The 19,313-nt window shown below is 47.2% G+C and overlaps 1 long non-coding RNA gene across 1 annotated transcript; it reads right to left on the bottom strand.

The window, feature by feature from the left end:
* Positions 1-4,433: 4,433 nt before the first annotated feature.
* Positions 4,434-8,356, bottom strand: LOC115456843. The gene is made up of 3 exons (XR_003939930.1): positions 8,284-8,356; positions 7,504-7,507; positions 4,434-4,460 (listed from the first exon to the last, which is right to left on the bottom strand). It is a non-coding gene; the product is annotated as an uncharacterized LOC115456843 (long non-coding RNA).
* Between the last annotated feature and the right edge of the window lie 10,957 nt (positions 8,357-19,313).

The following is a 19,313-nucleotide window of genomic DNA, read 5'->3' on the forward strand; positions in this document are numbered from 1 at the left end:
CACCCCATCCTTCCAGTGTCTTTCCTCTTTCCCACCCTACCAACGTCTTCCCTCATTCTGCCCCCTCCTTCCAGCATTTTTCCTCTTTCTCCCTCCTTTCATCCAGCCAGCATTTCTCAGTCTGACAGGTTCTCCCCCAGTTTCTCCCCAGCAGCTTCTCTCTCTCTCTCTCTTGCCCATGTCCCCTCTTTCTCTCCCCATCTCTTTCTGGCTCTCTCCTGCTTTATTCCATGTCCCTGGCTCTCCCCTGCTCCTTTCCATGGCCCCTCTTTCTCTCCCCATCTCTTTCTGGCTCTCCCCTGCTTTTTTCCATGTCCCTGGCTCTCCCCTGCTCCGTTCCATGGCCCCTCTTTCTCTCCCCATCTCTTTCTGGCTCTCTCCTGCTTTATTCCATGTCCCTGGCTCTCCCCTGCTCCTTTCCATGGCCCCTCTTTCTCTCCCTATCGCTCTCTGGCTCTCCACTGCTCTTATCCATGCCCCCTAGCTCTCCTCTGCTCTCCCTCTCTCTCTTCCTACCATTTCCCGCCAGTGACCACGTTCTCTTCTCACCCTCCGGCCCGGGCCTCTTTGCTGCAGCGCTGACATAAGAAGAAAAAGAAGCGCGGGGCCGCAGCAGCGTTCAGACATGTGCTGTCGGCTCTGCCGGTCTCTGCCCCGTGACGTCAATTTCCCGTTCCGGGGGGCAGAGGACCGGCAGAGCCGACAGCGCATGTCTGAACGCTGCTGCGGCCCCGCGCTTCTTTTTCTTCTTCTGTTATGCTGGCTGTACGTCTCGTTCCTGGCTGCCGCTGCGCTGTTCAACAGAAGCAGCGGCACGCAGCAGCAGAAGATTTGAACTCGGGAGTCGTCTCGGGCTGCATTTAGAGAAGGAGGTAGGCGGGGCCGTGGGGAAAGTCACAGCTGGGCTAAGCCTCCCCAAGCCTCTTATACGGGCCGCCTATGCCAGGCATTCAGGAACAATATTAAGAAACAATACACACAGGAACAAGGATTCAGGGACAACACTCACAGGAACAAAGCTAGGCAGGAATCAAGGCATACAGGAATGAAGCCAAGCAGGAATTGGATCCAAACGATAAATGCAAAGACAAGGCTAAAAGACCTCTTGCAAATTAAAAGCATGAAAGTCCCAAGGTGCATTATAAACAGGGTTGCCAGGTAGAAATTTTTTTTCCAGCCCAATCCGGGCCAGAAACCAGCCCAAAACCCGCCCAAACACAAACCCCGCCCCTGACACCCCCACCCCCGCGTCACCGGCCCCGCCCCCGCCGTCACCGGCCCCGCCTCCCACGTCATCGGGCCCGCCTCCCCGTCATCAGCCCCGCCTCCCACGTCATCGGGCCCGCCTCCCCGTCATCAGCCCCGCCTCCCCGTCATCGGCCCCGCCTCCCACGTCATCGGCCCCGCCCAAACGTCACTAACCCCGCCCAAAAACGTCACTAACCCCGCCCCCCGCGGCCGAAAAAAATCAAAAAGCCGCCCAAAAAGCCGCCCGGAAGCCTAAAAAACCGCCCAAAAAACCGCAACCCGCCGCGGGCAAAAATTTCCCGCGGCGGGGCGCGGAAAACCGCCCAATTGGGCGGTAAAACCGCCCACCTGGCAACACTGATTATAAAGGACCTCACTGATGATGTCACAACTTAGAATGAGGCTTGGAATACACTGAAGTACACAGCAGGGCACAAAAGCGAAGCTAAGATACTGGGACAGCAGACTGAGGCTTGCATAGACTCTGGAGTGGTTCAATTTGGTTCATCCACTATAAGGTATCAAAACCTATTAAGATTTCAGTTTTCTTCTGGAGCAATACGGTTATTAGAACATTACTACACTACTGTATCACACCATCTTCAAACTTATAGTATTTGATACATTTTCCAGTAATCTTGTCAGCTTCTAAATATATTTCAGCATTTTGAATATCCCCACTTTACCAAATAGCAATGCCTCTACACTCAGAGCAGTGCAGTGTAGTTCAGGAAAAGGAGAAAGCTTGTAAATAAAGCATTAGAACATGGCAAGAAATTTTCCACCTGGTTATAAACACATCTTGAAATTACAAGCAAAAAAAAATGCTCTGTAAGGTACAACAACTTCCAGTAACTATATGTTTTGTAACTTTATCTGTTTACTGCATTTCTGCTTCCTGTGGGTCCTGAGACGCTGTCCCTCCTGTCTGGTCGACTTTTGCCATTCCGCTGACCTTGTTTTGTGAGTGGGTTCTAGTTAGCAGCTGATCTCGATGTGTGAGTGGGTTCCAGCAGTGATTCCTGACTCTGTATGTGTGACTTGGTTCCAGCCATGCTTCCAGTCTCTGTGTCTGTGTTGATTTACAATTTATATGTTTACATAAGTACATAATGGTGTGAAGCAGACCCGCACAAGCCAAAAAGACAGTTATGAAAGCTAAGTAACTTTATTAAACAATTTACTCCAATAGACAAGCTACATAAAAGAGGTTTTTTTGGCCAATGATGATGAAGTCCAGTCCCCGAAGCCATGTTTAGGCTGGGGACTTCTCGAGGCCTTTTTCCTCAATAAACAACATTGATGTTTTCTATAATCAGATGCAGTTGATGCTTTTGGTTTGATATCTGTTTAAGTGCTATATTTTCAGTCTATCTAGAAAAGAGATAACCTCTATATATATCTTTAGATTATTCTAATGCTATATATGTTCATGTATAGTTTTTTGTTTATGATTGTTTCATCAGTATTTTTTTACCCATAGAGTTTACTGTTTGACCCCTGATGTAGACTCTTGCGTGCGTCGAAACACGGCTCGTGTCGGGTCCTTTATTCATAACAATAAAGACTGTTGGATTCATATCTCCGGTGGTGATTCATCTTTGGTCAGCCTCTACTTTTTCCTGCTGTGTTTCGTCGTCGTAGAGGATTTTCCTGTTTCGTACTTTGGATTTTGTGGTTGGTCCAGGAGTGGATTTGGCACTTATGCAGTTAATTGCCAATATTTAGCACTTAACCATCTAACCCCCATGTTTACTAAGCCGTGCTAGTGGCTGGCGGTGTGCTAATGCCGACACAGCCCATTCACTTTGAATGAGCTGTGTCGGCATTGCCATGTGGCAGCCACTAGCGCAGCTTAGTAAACAGGAGAGTAAAGTATAAAAGTCAGGCCTATCTTTATGAGATGCCACTTAGGCAGTTTAGTGCTGAGGCTGCCCCCCTTCAACCTCAACGAGAGAAATGAGGTTGAAGGGGGGCAGCCTCAGGAAAGATGTCAGGAAGTATTTTTTCACAGAGAGGGTGGTGGATGCTTGGAATGCCCTCCCGCGGGAGGTGGTGGAGATGAAAACGGTAACGGAATTCAAACATGCGTGGCATATGCATAAAGGAATCCTGTGCAGAAGGAATGGATCCTCAGAAGCTTAGCCGAAATTGGGTGGCGGAGCAGGTGGGGGGAAGAGGGGTTGGTGGTTGGGAGGCGAGGATAGTGGAGGGCAGACTTATACGGTCTGTGCCAGAGCAGTGATGGGAGGCGGGACTGGTGGTTGGGAGGCGGGAAGTACTGCTGGGCAGACTTGTACGGTCTGTGCCCTGAATAAGGCAGGTACAAATCAAGGTAAGGTTTACACATATGTTTGTCTTGTTGGGCAGACTGGATGGACCGTGCAGGTCTTTTTCTGCCGTCATCTACTATGTTACTATGTATTGCATTTAACTGCATATTTGATCACTGGCTGCACAAACCCAGATGTTCAGGGCAGGTGCCTAGACGTGTCCTGGCACTGAACATCTAGGAATAACACTGGCGGTGGCTAAACAAATAGTCACCGGTGCCGACTGAAGATTTACTCTTATCAAAACTGTAGGTATATTGGTGGGACTTAAATTGCAACTCCACTGTTTAAGTAAGAAAGGCTATGTAAATGATCAGTCGTCAATGATCATTGATGGAGGAAAAAGCCTCAAAGTACCAAGGTTTATTAATATCCCTTACGGTACCAAATCAATCCCGTTTGCCGATTACTCGGTCATTTCAAGGGATTAGATATTTATCATCTGCTTAAAAAACCTCCTTACGTATGTGTGCGCGTGATGTAAAACAAATTAATGGGGCGCTCAATATCTTAGATCTCACTCCTACTTGTCATCATTTGCATACACAGTTATATACGTTCACCAAAATGGACTTAGCTTGTATTGTGCTTTCGCTTGAAGTTCTCAATTGCCTTATCCAGATCTCCCCTGACCAACGGTGGCCAGCGTTTCACTGTGCTGTATATCAGACTCTAGCTGCTTCAGGGTCATAGCGGGGAAGAGATCTATAAGAGCGGTTCCAGCTTGGTGAACTGGCAATGACAAGTAGGAGTGAGATCTAAGATATTGAGCGCCCCATTATTGCAGAGGTGAGAAAATAGTTGAACAGGTAGAAGAAGCTCAGAGCTGGGTGACTGGAGAGTGCAATATCTCATTAGGAAGATATATTCAAGGTAAAGCTGCCTCTCCTCAGATTTCTACCTCCAACCACTGATACAGCTCTCAGAATTACGGAGTCTCTGTGCCCTGAGGCAACACTTCTGAACATCTGACTGTGAGTAAATTATCTGTATTTATTCAATAAAAGAAACTTCAGAAAAGAAAGAAACTTACATAAGTACATAAGTAATGCCACATTGGGAAAAGACCAAGGGTCCATTTAGCCCAGCATCCTGTCCACGATAGCGGCCAATCCAGGCCAAGGGCACCTGGCAAGTTTCCCAAACGTACAAACATTCTATACATGTTATTCCCGGAATTGTGGATTTTCCAAAGTCCATTTAGTAGTGGTTTATGGACTTGTCCTTTAGGAAACCGTCTAACCCCCTTTTAAACTCTGCCAAGCTAACCGCCTTCACCACGTTCTCTGGCAACGAATTCCAGAGTTTAATTACACGTTGGGTGAAGAAACATTTTCTCTGATTTGTTTTAAATTTACTACACTGTAGTTTCATTGCATGCCCCCTAGTCCTAGTATTTTTGGAAAGCGTGAACAGACGCTTCACATCCACCTGTTCCACTCCACTCATTATTTTATATACCTTTATCATGTCTCCCCTCAGCCCGTCTCTTCTCCAAGCTGAAAAGCCCTAGCCTCCTTAGTCTTTCTTCATAGGGAAGTCGTCCCATCCCCACTATCATTTTAGTCGCCCTTCGCTGCACCTTTTCCAATTCTACTATATCTTTCTTGAGATGCGGTGACCAGAATTGAACACAATACTCAAGGTGCGGTCACACCATGGAGCGTTGCAACGGCATTATAACATCCTCACACCTGTTTTCCATACCTTTCCTAATAATACCCAACATTCTATTCGCTTTCCAAGCCGCAGCAGCACACTGAGCAGAAGGTTTCAGTGTATTATCGACGACGACACCCAGATCCCTTTCTTGGTCGGTAACTCCTAACGTGGAACCTTGCATGACGTAGCTATAATTCTTTTTTCCCACATGCATCACCTTGCACTTGCTCACATTAAACGTCATCTGCCATTTAGCCGCCCAGTCTCCCAGTCTCGTAAGGTCCTTCTGTAATTTTTCACAATCCTGTCGCGAGTTAACGACTTTGAATAACTTTGTGTCATCAGCAAATTTAATTACCTCAGGTGTGTTCTGGTGTGCCAAGGTTATACTTCAAGATATTGAGACTTTACAGGTAACAAGTCTTAAGAGTCTTGACAGAAGGAAAAAGCAAGAAAAAGACAGCTCTGAAACTATAAATGAAAAGAAAGTTGCAATACATCAAAGGGAAACAGAAAACAAATTTTTAAAAAAGGGAATAAAGAAAAGCAGAGAATGAGAAAAATAGAGAAATACTGAGCCAGAAAATCAAGCCAAACACACTAAGAGTTGGAACATATTTGATTGTATGATAGAGAATATTAATTAACTAATCCCTGTAAAATGTCCAGTGACTCAGTTCAAAGTCACAGGACCTGGCTGTGCCTCCCACATAGAATCTGTGTGTTGGAAACAGCTGACTTTTGTCTGCTGATTTGACTTTTTCTGGTGCATAATTAGTTCTCCTGAATGCAGGAGATATCCTTCAATCCTGAAACTTTTCTAATTGAGTCCTAGATATTTTGTGGTAAGAGTATGTAAAGCTTTTCAGTATCAAGAAACTTTGAGTATATTACTTATATTGCTATAGTTGTCCCATATGGCAGCCCCTGCCTGGACTGCTGCATCCTTCCACAAAAGAGCTCCTCACTCACTAGTGGCACCATGGGGACCAAGTATCCCAGATTTACCCACCAAAACTCTGGTTACCCCACCTTAGAGCTTGAGGAGCAGATCCCTTCCCTATTTGACCCTTTAAGTGTGCAGACCTACAGAACTGGAGGATCTGACTTGTACAGGCTCACTTGCAGCTCTGTAAGCTATAATTATTCATTCTTTCCTGTTCAGTCCCTAGGATGGTGTCCTCCAGTGCACATCCAGATCCCCTAGCATGTTATTAAATAGTCTGTCTCTCTCCTCACACCAGGAGAGAGCTGGTGTTACAGCCAGGCCACAGATGTGCTGAGGCTGGAAGTCATTCTGGTGCCAGCCAGCCCTTCCCTACCTTATCCAAAAGGAAGTTTGCATTCCCTGGTAGGTCTGTCTTACAGTTCCTGCTGGCTGCCCCTGAGGATTGTACCCTCCATGCCTCACACCCCACCCTTCCCTTGGCAGGAGAGAGTGTAAGTCAGGGCGGCTCAATCACTGCCATATTCTCTTTTCCTGTTCTCGGATGGGAAAAATTCACACTAGGCATGTACTCTGAGCTCTCCACACACCCTAGATGTGAAATACTCGAGTTAGGGATACGGTGACCGGCTGAAGGTCAGGAAGAAGGTGAGAGAGGTACAGTGAAGCATCCAGCCAGCGTGCCAATTATCATGGTCAACAATACCATACTGGGGACATCATACAAAATATGAGTGGCAGAAATTGCTGATTCATTTAGTAAAAATGTCCTTCTTACCACTGAAGATGTACAATACAATCAGATTCTCAGGACAGATTAAAGATTAAAACTAAACATTTTGTACAACTCCTCTAAGTCAAAAACTATTCAACATGTTTATGAAATGAATCAGCCTGACCTAGGATCAGAATACGTATCCTTTTCAGCCAAATGTCAAGGGAAAAACACCTTCTCTGAGCAAGATCCTGCTCCGAAGAGCTCGTATTACAAAATGAAACACAAACAAAATTCCTCCTCATGTTCCTGATTGTGCTGTTCTGCAGGACAACAGGGGTTTTGGGCCTGGTTAGTGGGTACCAGAATGGGGAGAGAGGAGGGAACTTTTAAAAGTTTGCACAGAAAACTAGGCTCCTCTCTGCTCCCTAACAAGTAATTCAGGCTCTATGAGAATTAGGAGAGGTAAGCAGAGCCTGCATTTCTCTGAATAGCTTTCTTACTACTACTACTACTAATAATAATCTTTTTTATAGCACGACTAGATACATGATGTGCTATACACATTATATGCAGGTACTTTATTCCTAGAGGTAAACAAACCTAGGGCAATAGAAGGTCAAGGTCACAAAGAGTTGCAGGGGGAATTGAACCCATGTTACCAGAATCAAAGCCCACTGCACTAACCATTAGGCTACTCCTCCACTCTAGCCGAGGGTATGCCTCACCTGGCCATCCCCAAGTCCTGCCAGCTGAACAAATCTGGAGCTGTGCTCAGTCATTAAACCGTGGCACTCATCGGCAGCACATTGAGCCATTGACACTGGCATCAGAAGCACACTTGATTCTCGTGCCTGCTCAGTTCATACTTAGTATGCCGGCCTCAATGGCTCCACTTGCTGCCAATGAGTGCCACGGTTAGCTCTGTATTTCTTCAGTGGGTAGAGCTTGGGGATTTCTGCCAGCTAAAGTGTTTTTAATTATTTTTTTTTTTAGGCAGTAGGGCAGGAGAGAGGAAGCAGAGGAAATGGGCTTCCTAGTGGCCACCCATACTAACCTACAAAACTCATTTCTGGCTATGCCACTGTTTAGCATTGTTAAAAGTTTTGCAACTCCAATTTTGATTTGCTAGTTTTGTGTTAACTCTGCATGGTAGGGACCGATATACTAAGCCAGTGGCTCCCAAACCTGATCCTGGAGGCACCCCAGCCAGTCAGGTTTTTTGGAATATCCACAATGAATATTCATAAGAGATATTTGCATAAACTCCCTCCACTGCTTGCAGATCTCTTTCATGAATATTCATTGTGGATATCCCAAAAACCTGACTGGCTGGGGTGCCTCCAGGATCAGGTTTGGGAACCACTGTACTAAGCCACAAGTTCGTTCCAAGGAGTGAAGCAGGACAAGTGCTGTCTGAAGCAAGATGGAGAATGCTTCATGGCGAGGGAGAGGCTAAGAAGGGCTCACACAGGCCCAGGGAGGAGGGGGTAAATAGACCAATGGGGACAGAGCCTGCCATCAGGTAGCAAGGGGTGGTCCTAGAGGACAGCCCTCGATTGGAGGGAAAGGTCATACCTGGCTGACCTCTCAGGACAGAGATAGTAAGAATGACCAGGAAATGATAGCGGGTAGACAAAGCTTGGCTGAGAAAGAGAGGAGGTCTAGGCAGCAGCACAAACCAATAGTAACAGTTCTTACACAGACAGGCAAGTGTGGCTACATTGCCTGTCAACTACATTACACACAATGCATTGTTCACGTATCTTTGCAGAGAGAACTGCAGCAATGAAAACCCTTAGAAGTGAGAATAACAGTAAAAGCATTAAACACATATTAGGGTCACATTATAAACTAGTGCAAGGCTGTCACTCCCCGCATGGTATTGGTAGATACCACTATCATTATTATCACAATTTATCAAATTAATAACATGTAAAGTCCATTATTTGTATTCAGGTTGTCCACTGGCTGTAGGGTCATCTTCTTCATCACACAGGAGCTGAAATGAGAGACAGACAACAAGAATACCAGACAACACAAACAAGAGAGATAGTCTTTGTCTTCGTGGGTGGATGCTGGCTCTCTGTGCTTGTGCTTCTTTGGGTGGTCCAAGGAGCAAAATCTTGGCGGTGGATCGTATGGGCCGTTCACTGTAGACAAGATGCTTCGTCAGGCGCACTGTTGCTCTTGGGTGGAGACCCGAAAGGTGAGGATGTCGGTTTTTAGGTCCCTGCTTAGGCCAAGGTTGCGTTGAAGTGAGGGGGTGTCCAGTCCCAAGTCTAGGTCCTTCAGGCCCCTAGCATGGTCTACTGAAAAGAATGACTCATCTTTACTGAACTCTTTGTTCATTGTATTCAGGAACTCTTACCTTCTATGGAGAAGGCAGGTTTGTCTCCATCTTTGGTGGTCTGGAACACTGAGCTTCCCAGGTGTTCTCCTAAGTCTGCTGAAGAGACTGTTTTGTAGAGTGTTGGGACACTGCTCTGTTCCTTCTGGGCGGGAGTTTCTTTGGTGGTTAGATGGTTGGTACATGGCTCGATCAAGGAAGAGCACCAGCTTCCTAGGCCATTGGTGGAAAGTACATTGACACTTGACTTTCTTGTTCACTTGAGGCAGACGTTGCCTACTATTATCCAACCCAAGTTGAGTGGGTGTGCATAGGGAGCACTGCGTGGGCCCTTGCATGATTCATGGATGTCCAGGGGGTCTGATGCATCTCTGTCCAGCAAGAGCGAGATCTCCGCATCTGGATTCAAGCGTGCAAGCTGGTCGGTTATGGGCCTCAGGTGGGGGTGATTCCGGGCAGCCTGTAGCGTGGGAATCTCATCCTTGTCATCTGGTATCTGGTTACATTCGACTTGTGTGGGTGACTGTGGCGTGGTGCCGCCATTCATAGCCTCTATCACATAACCACTTGCTGTTTGCCATGCCGCCTGTACGGCCTTTGCACAAGTTTTGATGAGGAGTAGTTTTGGTGGATGTCGAACAGGTCATAGCACTCTGATATTGTGGGGGACCTGTTGCTCTGCTCATCTATGATGACGTACATTTTGGCTGCTTTGTCACGTCGTCCTTCAAGGTGCACTTCAGTCAGGCATGTCTTGGTGCAGGATCTCCCTTCGCGGTCTCCTTCACACACCTTTGTGCATCTCGGGGGGACTTGGAATGTTGATGCCCTTTCTTCCTCCGTCTCCCCACCATGATTCGACTCGGGGTTAGAGTTCGGTTTGGCATGATCTGGGTGTAAGGCATAGATGCTCTGGTTGCTGCCATGCTCTGTACACTTGATAAGTACTTTGCAATCTTTGGCGAGATGATCTGAGTTCAATTCTTCTACACGTGCGGCTGTTTCCTTTCCCAGCCCGTGTGGCATCATATACAACTCTTGCTTAGGAGTAAGCATCATATTCGCTATGGCATCCTTGGAATCGGATTTCCATGCCCGGTAACGCTCAGGGCAGACATTGGACTGGGTAAGCTCTGCACTTCCCAGATCTTTGCTAGCCAGATACTCATCTCTCGCTGTAGTTTCAAGTCGAGCAGCTGACGTCACTGCTGGTTGGTTGGCTTGTGTCCCTCTGAAGCCTGAGGAGGAGTGTGGCTGTCCAGGCCCCTCTTATTTAGGCCAAGGGAGTTCAGCCAATATCCTGCTTGGGAGCGACTGCTCAGGTCTCTCTTGCCCCCACCCTGTGTGGAGGCTCAGACTCTGTGGCTGATCTGAGGCGTTTCCGCTAGAGCGGTTTTCTGGAGCAAATGCCAGTGGTAGTGCATCCATGTGCATACATGCATGTGGATCACTGTTGTACGGGCCTGCCTCCATGGCGTGCTTTGCCTTGGGCTTGCAATATCTCATTAGGAAGATATATTCAAGGTAAAAAACCAAGTTCGTTCCAAGGAGTGAAGCAGGACAAGTACTGTCTGAAGCAAGATGGAGAATGCCTCATGGAGAGGGAGAGGCTAAGAAGGCTCACACAGGCCCAATGGGGACAGAGCCTGCCAGCGGGTAGCAAAGGGTGACCCTAGAGGGCAGCCCTCGATTGGAGGGAAAGGTCGTACCTGGCTGACCTCTCAGGACAGAGATAGTAAGAATGACCAGGAAATGATAGCAGGTAGACAAAGGAGCCAAGCTTGGCTGAGAAAGAGAGGAGGTCTAGGCAGCAGCACAAACCAATAGTAACAGTTCTTACACAGACAGGCAAGTGTGGCTGCATTGCCTGTGAACTACATTACATACAATTTCATTGCTCACACATCTTTGTAGTGAGAATTGCAGCAATGAAAACTCTTAGAAGTGAGAATAACAGTAAAAGCATTAAACACATTTTAGGGTCACATGGAGGGGCATAATCGAAATGCCGGCTAAATCTGAATTTGGGCGCCCTCACGAAGCCGGCCAAAAGCAGACAGGTATAATCAAAAAATAATATGGCCAGCCATAGACATTCCATTATCGCGGTTGACAACGGCCAAATCAGGGCCGGCCAAAGTAAAGGAAAATGGCCGGCCTTGGACAATCCATTATCGCAGTTGAAAATGGCCAAATCAGGGGTGGCCAAAGTATACAAAAAATACGGCAGTTATGTGAGAAACGCGTTACTGTACTTTATACTTCTCAATGTTCCTTATATTTCCCATAGCTGCATGTTCCACAAGTACAGGGCATGTAGTTGCAGACATCCAGGTACAGGGAAAATATAAGGAACATACATATGAAGTTCGTACACTTGATAATGATACATATAAGGAAAACTTCCATATAAGGAAAACTCCGCACATAGGCCCCGCTCGCATGACGACAGTCCATGCACGTCCATGCGTCACGGCCATCCATGTTTGGAGCCATTATAGATGCCAAGACGTGCACGTACTGACCTGTCCATATATGGGGTGGCCATCCATGGACGTCCATATAAGGTGCTGCACGTTTTCCAACAGTTATTCACTGAGAAACATGGCTCTGAGAAAAGAGCCGAACTTCTCCGTCGAAGAGAATCTCCTATCGGTACACCTGTTCTTTTCCCCCACCACCGCCACCTGCCCCCCAGGACTCTCTCCATCGAAGCATGGGGTGAGATAAGGGACAGGTTGGAGAGGTAAGTGTTTGCCCCCTCCTGTAGCTACACATATAAGAGCTCCCTCAGCAGTGTAAGCACAAACTGGAGTCTGCATTCAAGGGTAATCAGTGATATGTGCACATGCACATTCATTAATAGAATCTATGTACTAGAAAGCAAAAACATTCCCACATCCCTGGAATACTGCACACAAACGGTACTCTCTGTCCTCACGTCCACCTCAATGACATCATCTGTACCAATATAATGTCCACCCCCCCCCCACAATCAGTGTTGCGAGTCTCTCCTATTTGATTTCCAAATGAATTTGTGTGCTGAAGGCAAGAAGGGCCATCCCCTGACTCCTGGTGTACAAACTTATATCTTGCAGAAGATTTGGCATTCGGAGGGACCTTGAGTCCCTCTGGTGGAGGTTCCGCAGAATGAGGAGGCACAACCCTGACATAATCAGGGCAGTGAGACGGCGCCTCAGGGCTCAACGTAAGTATTATAAACAGGGCACCTGTACTCATTTGTAAATGTATTTATTTAATAATGCAAATGTCCTGTACAATATCAGTTTCCATGTGGCTAATAGGCAACTAGTAAGTCATAACCCTTTAGGAAAATGCTCAAGACCCGTCTCTTCAAGACAGCCTACCCGCCTGACCCCACAACTTTAAACTCTTCCTCCTAACTTCGGTCCATGATTTTTACACCTTGACTATATTTCCCAATCTCTTTTTCCCTTATCTTTTCCTATCCATCCTTTGCCCTTTATCTTTCCTCTCCATCCTCCATCTCTTCACCCCTCCCAACTCCCTTCTCCTTTTGCTTTTCCTACCTTTGCCCCGACACGCTCAATTCACTTATTCCCCAAAGCCCCCCTCTCACTACATTTACTACAGTTCATAATATTCTCTTTAAAAACTGTGATTGTAATTTGTAATTTACTATGTAAGCCGCATTGAGCCTGCAATGTGTGGGAAAGCGCGGGGTACAAATGTAATAAATAAATAAATAACACCTCTGTCCCAGATCAAGGCCTGAGGTTGCAGCTACCCTCCCGTGAGTGTGGCTGCAACTTCCAACTAACCTCCTTTCAGATGAATGAGATGACATGCCTCACTTCTGTATCCCCCTTTCTGGGGTGGATACTCTTTCATGGTATTGCTACATGAGGTCCTACTCTTAGTGGATGTCATTGCCTCACATAAAGTTATGCTCCCCCCCCCCCCAAACAAAAACTCAAAATGGTCAGCCAACCATGGTCACAAATCATAATGCAAACATGCTGCTGAGCAATGAGTGTGGTCTGCCTGTGTACTCTGAGTCAGACCAGCATCCAGGGTTCCCTGTCATGTCATCTCATGCATCTCACACCCCATGGGTATAGCCCAGGGCTCACCACACCTTTCCCCATCCCCCACCTCAGGCCAGCCAGTTTCTGCACTATGCAAGCCATGCTGGATGTGCTGATCTGAAAGACAGTCCCGTTACATACACAGGGAGGCAGCGGCTGCATGAGGAGGCCCAGGAGGAGGAGGGCGAGGCCCAGCCGGATCCATGGGCAGACATGCCTCCCCTTGAGGGAGATGATAACGATGGGGGATGATAACGATGATACCCTCCCGCCCTCTCCACCCCATCCCCAACCCCACCCCCAGCACTGCGCCTCCTGCAGCAACTGGTCGATACCAAAAACCAGTTACTGCAGGAGGTGTCAGCGATCAGGGTGGAGATGGCGGCAACGTGGCAGGCTAACAAGTAGCATTTCAGGGCGCAGAACCTGCTCCTGGTGCTGCTCGTTAGCCTACCGCAGAGGGCCATTCAAAGACAATAATGCCTCCCTTGAGAAACGTGTTTGTAAAGTTAACAAATTAATTTTGTTCTTAAATACACATTTCATATTTTTGTGTATAACATGGTGTGTGTCTCTACTTTGTGCACTACATATTATCAAATGCTGGGGTTGATTTGAGAGGAGGCAGCAATCTGGGTTGCATGACAGGTGACCTGTGACAGAGAAAATTTGGTATATATGTGTGATGTGGCCATACAGAAGGCCACCTGTTCCTTCCAAACTGCATGGCTGTATGGTAAGGGGGAGGAGGCTGGGTGGGTATTTCTGTTGAGGAACACAAATGCCCATCCAGCCTCTCCCCCCTTACCATACAGCCCCACAGCACAGAGTTGTGTAAATAATAAGTATGTTGTCTAGCACTAGTGATCTGCCAAGTTGAAACTTGCAGATAACCATAGGTAGTGTATAGACAATGTTTGCTCTCTGATCGCCAGACACCCTTACCCACAACCAAACCTCATTGGTGAGGGCCAGGAAGGAGCTACAAACAGCTGGGTCATCTTTTCACATTGAATGTATCAGCAATGGTATATAGTGCTCAGGAGAAAAGGGAAACCAAGGGTAAAAGCATTAGATGAATGTTTACTTCATCACAATTGCAATATAATACATTAGGTACACAAGGGCACAGGCTAGGGGAATTATATAAGGCACTGTGCTGTAGCCACCTGCAGGTAATTTTGAATAAGAACTGGAACCAGAACCCCTCTCCCTCACCATGACTTAAGGGCTCAAGGCCATGGTAGGCACGCACCTGTGGCCACCTTGAAAATAGTTTGCAGGATAGAATATAGAAATGTGGTTCCAGAACTATGGAGGATTGTAGGACTGTGTTGAATAATGTGGAAAAGACATTCAGGGCATATATGCTTCCCCCCTCCCCACCCCGAACAACCCTGAGAATGGGTTGGCACTTCATAACAGGGGACTGGGGTTCACCACATAAAGAAGGATGGAACCTAGCGGGGAGACACATGAGGTGCAAAGCGGGAGAAAAACTACCAGCTGTGAATCTGGTGAAAATAGAGGTAAGATTTGAATGCAGAGAACAGAGAGAAAATGGGGAACCCTTGACCATGAGGGATGCACACATCCATTCTCAGGGCCTCTTCACTTCCCCCACCCCACAGGCAGCCACAACTGAGTGTGTCCAATAGAGAACAAGACATCTGTACAATGAATTGGGTAGAAACAATCATGGCTCTCAAGAGTCCTTTGTATTACAGTGTACTGCTGTCTCTTGCAATCCTCTTGACCAGCTGTCCTGTAAGATGCAAGAAGTGTTTGTTTAGCACCTACATAGCAGAAAGGGAAGAGGTGGCTGAGAGGTATGAGCTTACCTTGAACTTGTGGTGCAAGAATGTTGGCTCCAAGGGACCAGAGGTTGCCTGCTTCAACAAAGGAATCCTGTCGCTTGGCCAGGACGATTATAGAAAAGTTTAGCCAGCAGCCACCAGCGCCCCCCCCCCCCCAGCTCAAATCCCTACTCTCTGTAGAGACTTATACGGTCTGTGCCCTGAAGAGCACAGGTACAAATCAAAGTAGGGTATACACAAAAAGCAGCAAATATGAGTTATCTTGTTGGGCAGACTGGATGGACCGTGCAGGTCTTTTTCTGCTGTCATCTACTATGTTACTATGTATGTAACTGAAATCAGGTATCCGTATGTCTTGAGAGTTCCCCCTGAACACCAGTGGGATGTAGTTGTTGATCATCTGAAGGGGTCCGCCTATAACGTAATGAAGCTGTACAGTCCCCAAAACAGAGGAGACATAGCAGCCCTATTCAAGAAACTTGGTGAAGAGTTTGGAGACAAAGTCCCTCTCACTGTAAGGCTGTCAGAGTTCTATGCACGAAGACAGTTGCCTGGGGAGACTATACACGCGTTTGGGTGTTGTCTGCAGTAGCAAGCTGCCAAAATCCTGAACAGGAGAACCACTGCCATAGAGAACGTAGAGAGGGCACTCAAAGAGGTTCTCATTGTAGGGTTGAATGATGCGGCCCTAAGGAGAGAAGTCAAGAGGCAGGAAGCCCAGTTTGAAGAGCTATCCTACGAAGACCTACTCTCATTGCTAATTAAGTGGTCAGAGGAAGAAGAGAGCATTCTAGTAGAAGGGAGTCGTAACCCTAGGCTCCTGTCGAGAAGGAGTGAGGCCAGCGTGAAAGCTGCAGTCGGAGAACCAGATGGGTTGTCTGAAGCCATACAACAGCTGTGTGCTGTTGCTGAGAGATTGGGTAAAGGCCTGGAACAGAGACAACAAGAACTTATGCAAGACATGGGCCAACGGACAGAAAGTCAAAACAGGCCCTACCAGGGTGGCAGAGCTCCGCCAAAAAGGAACCCACCCAGGCGAAACGAGAGGGGACAACTCATCTGTTATCGTTGTCAAGAACCCGGTCACATAAGTAGATATTGTCGAAGCGAAAGAGTCCCAGAAAGTAGCGGAAGAGGACCTCGGGAAGTCGAACAGGGAGCTCGCGAAGAGAGATACCCAGAGGCCCCCAGGGCGAGTGGCAGGAGGGAAGCGCCACAGGAAGTACAAAGGAGAGATTCCTCCCGACCTTCTACGTCACGTGAACAGGGGCAGGTTACCAACATTGGCAGTAAAATGTGCATCCCTGAGGCCCAGAAGAGAGAAAGCGCCATTGGGCCAAGACCCGTTTTTGAATAGACACCGGCTCAGAAGTGACTACGATTACAGCTAGCCACTTCTATACCAAGCTAACGACAAAGCCAAAATTGCTAGATGCCGCATGGATCAAATTGACAGCGGCAAATGGATTGGAGATCCCAGTAATCGGCTGTTTAGTGACTGACGTGACCTGCTTTGGCCAGACCGTCCCTGATAGGTGCATATTTGCCACCCGAGATGAGGCCTGGAGTGACGAAGTTCCTGGCTTGATTGGCACAAACGTATTGAAAGACATCAGAGACCTTTTGCCTGGTGCTTCCCTTTTCAACAGTACTACTGTCACTCCTAAACGTGTTTGTAAGATTGTCGCCCAGATTCGGCAGGGCTACCAGCAACTGGATCAAGAGGGACCGATTGGTTTTGTTAAGCTGTTGGGGAGCAAAAGAGTGGTCATCCCTCCATTGACAGAAAGAATCACCCAGGGTATCTGTCACCGGATCCGGTCCCTACCTGCATGTCCAGTCCTTGTTGAACCCACGCCAACTATCACTTCTCCAGAGGGGTTGATGGTGGCCAAAATACTTGCTAACACCAAAGAGGGGAAGTGCCTATCCGAGTGTTGAACTTGAGCAACAAAACCATCCAGGTTCGCCCGCGAGCTTGCATAGCAGAGCTAGCTGCCCTGCAGAGCATAGAGACAGTACCTCAGAAAAGGGTGCATAAGTATATAAGTACATAAGTAATGCCATACTGGGAAAAGACCAAGGGTCCATCGAGCCCAGCATCTTGTCCACGACAGCGGCCAATCCAGGCCAAGGGCACCTGGCAAGCTTCCCAAATGTACAAACATTCTATACATGTTATTCCTGGGATTTTGGATTTTTTCAAATCCGTTTAGTAGCGGTTTATGGACTTGGCCTTTAGGAAACCATCCAACCCCTTTTTAAACTCTGCTAAGCTAACCGCCTTCACCACATTTTCCGGCAATGAATTCCAGAGTTTAATGACACGTTGGGTGAAGAAACATTTTCTCCGATTTGTTTTAAATTTACTACACTGTAGTTTAATCGCATGCCCCCTAGTCCTAGTATTTTTGGAAAGCGTGAACAGACGCTTCACATCCACCTGTTCCACTCCACTCATTATTTTATATACCTCTATCATGTCTCCCCTCAGCCGTCTCTTCTCCAAGCTGAATAGCCCTAGCCTCCTTAGTCTTTCTTCATAGGGAAGTCGTCCCATCCCCGCTATCATTTTAGTCGCCCTTCGCTGCACCTTTTCCAATTCTACTATATCTTTCTTGAGATGCGGTGACCAGAATTGAACACAATACTCAAGGTGCGGTCACACCATGGAGCGATACAACGGCATTATAACATCCTCACACCTGTTTTCCATACCTTTCCTAATAATACCCAACATTCTATTCGCTTTCCTAGCAGCACACTGAGCAGAAGGTTTCAGTGTGTTATCGACGACGACACCCAGATCCCTTTCTTGGTCTGTAACTCCTAACGTAGCTATAATTCGGGTTCTTTTTTCCCACATGCATCACCTTGCACTTGCTCACATTAAACGTCATCTGCCATTTAGCCGCCCAGTCTCCCAGTCTCGTAAGGTCCTCTTGTAATTTTTCACAATCCTGTCGCGAGTTAACGACTTTGAATAACTTTGTGTCATCAGCAAATTTAATTACCTCGCTAGTTACTCCCATCTCTAAATCATTTATAAAGGTTTGACGAAGCTGAATCCGAGATTGTGATGACTCCCATAGAAGAGGAGAATTGGGAGAACAGCCTAGCCCCTACACCGCAGGTCAAGTGGGAAAATCTAACCATCCTGCAGGCTGAAGAGGTGGAAGGATTGTTACAGAGGCACCGAGATGTGTTTTCTAAAGATGAGGGTGACATTGGGTCTACCACCCTCGTAAGACACTACGTCAACACAGAGAATGTAGTTCCCATAAAACAGCCGTACCGGAGACAGTCACTTCACATATATGAGGAATTCAAGAGGCACATTCAAACACTGGTAGACCAGAAGATCCTGCAAAGGAGTTGCAGTCCATGGGCATCCCCGGCAGTGATCGTACAGAAGAAGGATGGAGGGATACGGTTTTGCGTGGACTATAGGAGGCTAAACCAAGTGACAGTGAAAGATGCGTACCCCCTCCCACGAATTGAAGAGTCACTGGATGCTTTGGGAAAAGCCAAATAGTTTTCGTCACTTGACTTAACGTCTGGCTACTTCCAAGTGGCAATGGCTGAAGAAGACAAGGCCAAAATGGCTGTGACTACACCATTCGGTCTCTTTGAATGGAACCGGATGCCGTTTGGATTGAGCAATGCACCTGCTACGTTCTCCCGACTCATGGAACTGGTCTTCAATGACTACGTGTTCAACATCCTCTTACTATACCTGGATGACATCCTGATATTTTCCGCATCATTTGAAGATCATGTGGACCGCCTAGAGAAAGTGTTCTCCAGACTTAAAGAACATGGGTTGAAGCTAAAGCCGTCCAAATGCTGCTTGTTTGAGAGAGAAGTGAAGTTTTTGGGCCATGTGGTGTCTGAAGAGGGAGTCGCAGCAGACGAAGACAAGATCAGGGTCCTGGAAGACTGGCCAATTCCAAAGACAGCCAAAGATGTTCGTACGTTTGTCGGGTTCACAAGTTACTACAGGCGTTTGTTCTCGGGTATGCACAGATAGCGAAACCACTACATGTGCTAATGGGCAAATCTACAAAGCCAAGTGTGGCCTCCTTCATGTGGACCATGGAGTGCCAGAAGGCCTTTGATGTGCTAAGAGAGAAGTTGATGTCACCACCAGTCCTGGTATATTGATTTCAGTA

Source organism: Microcaecilia unicolor, chromosome 13 (assembly GCF_901765095.1).
Source record: "Microcaecilia unicolor chromosome 13, aMicUni1.1, whole genome shotgun sequence".
NCBI classification, from domain to species: Eukaryota; Metazoa; Chordata; class Amphibia; order Gymnophiona; family Siphonopidae; genus Microcaecilia; species Microcaecilia unicolor.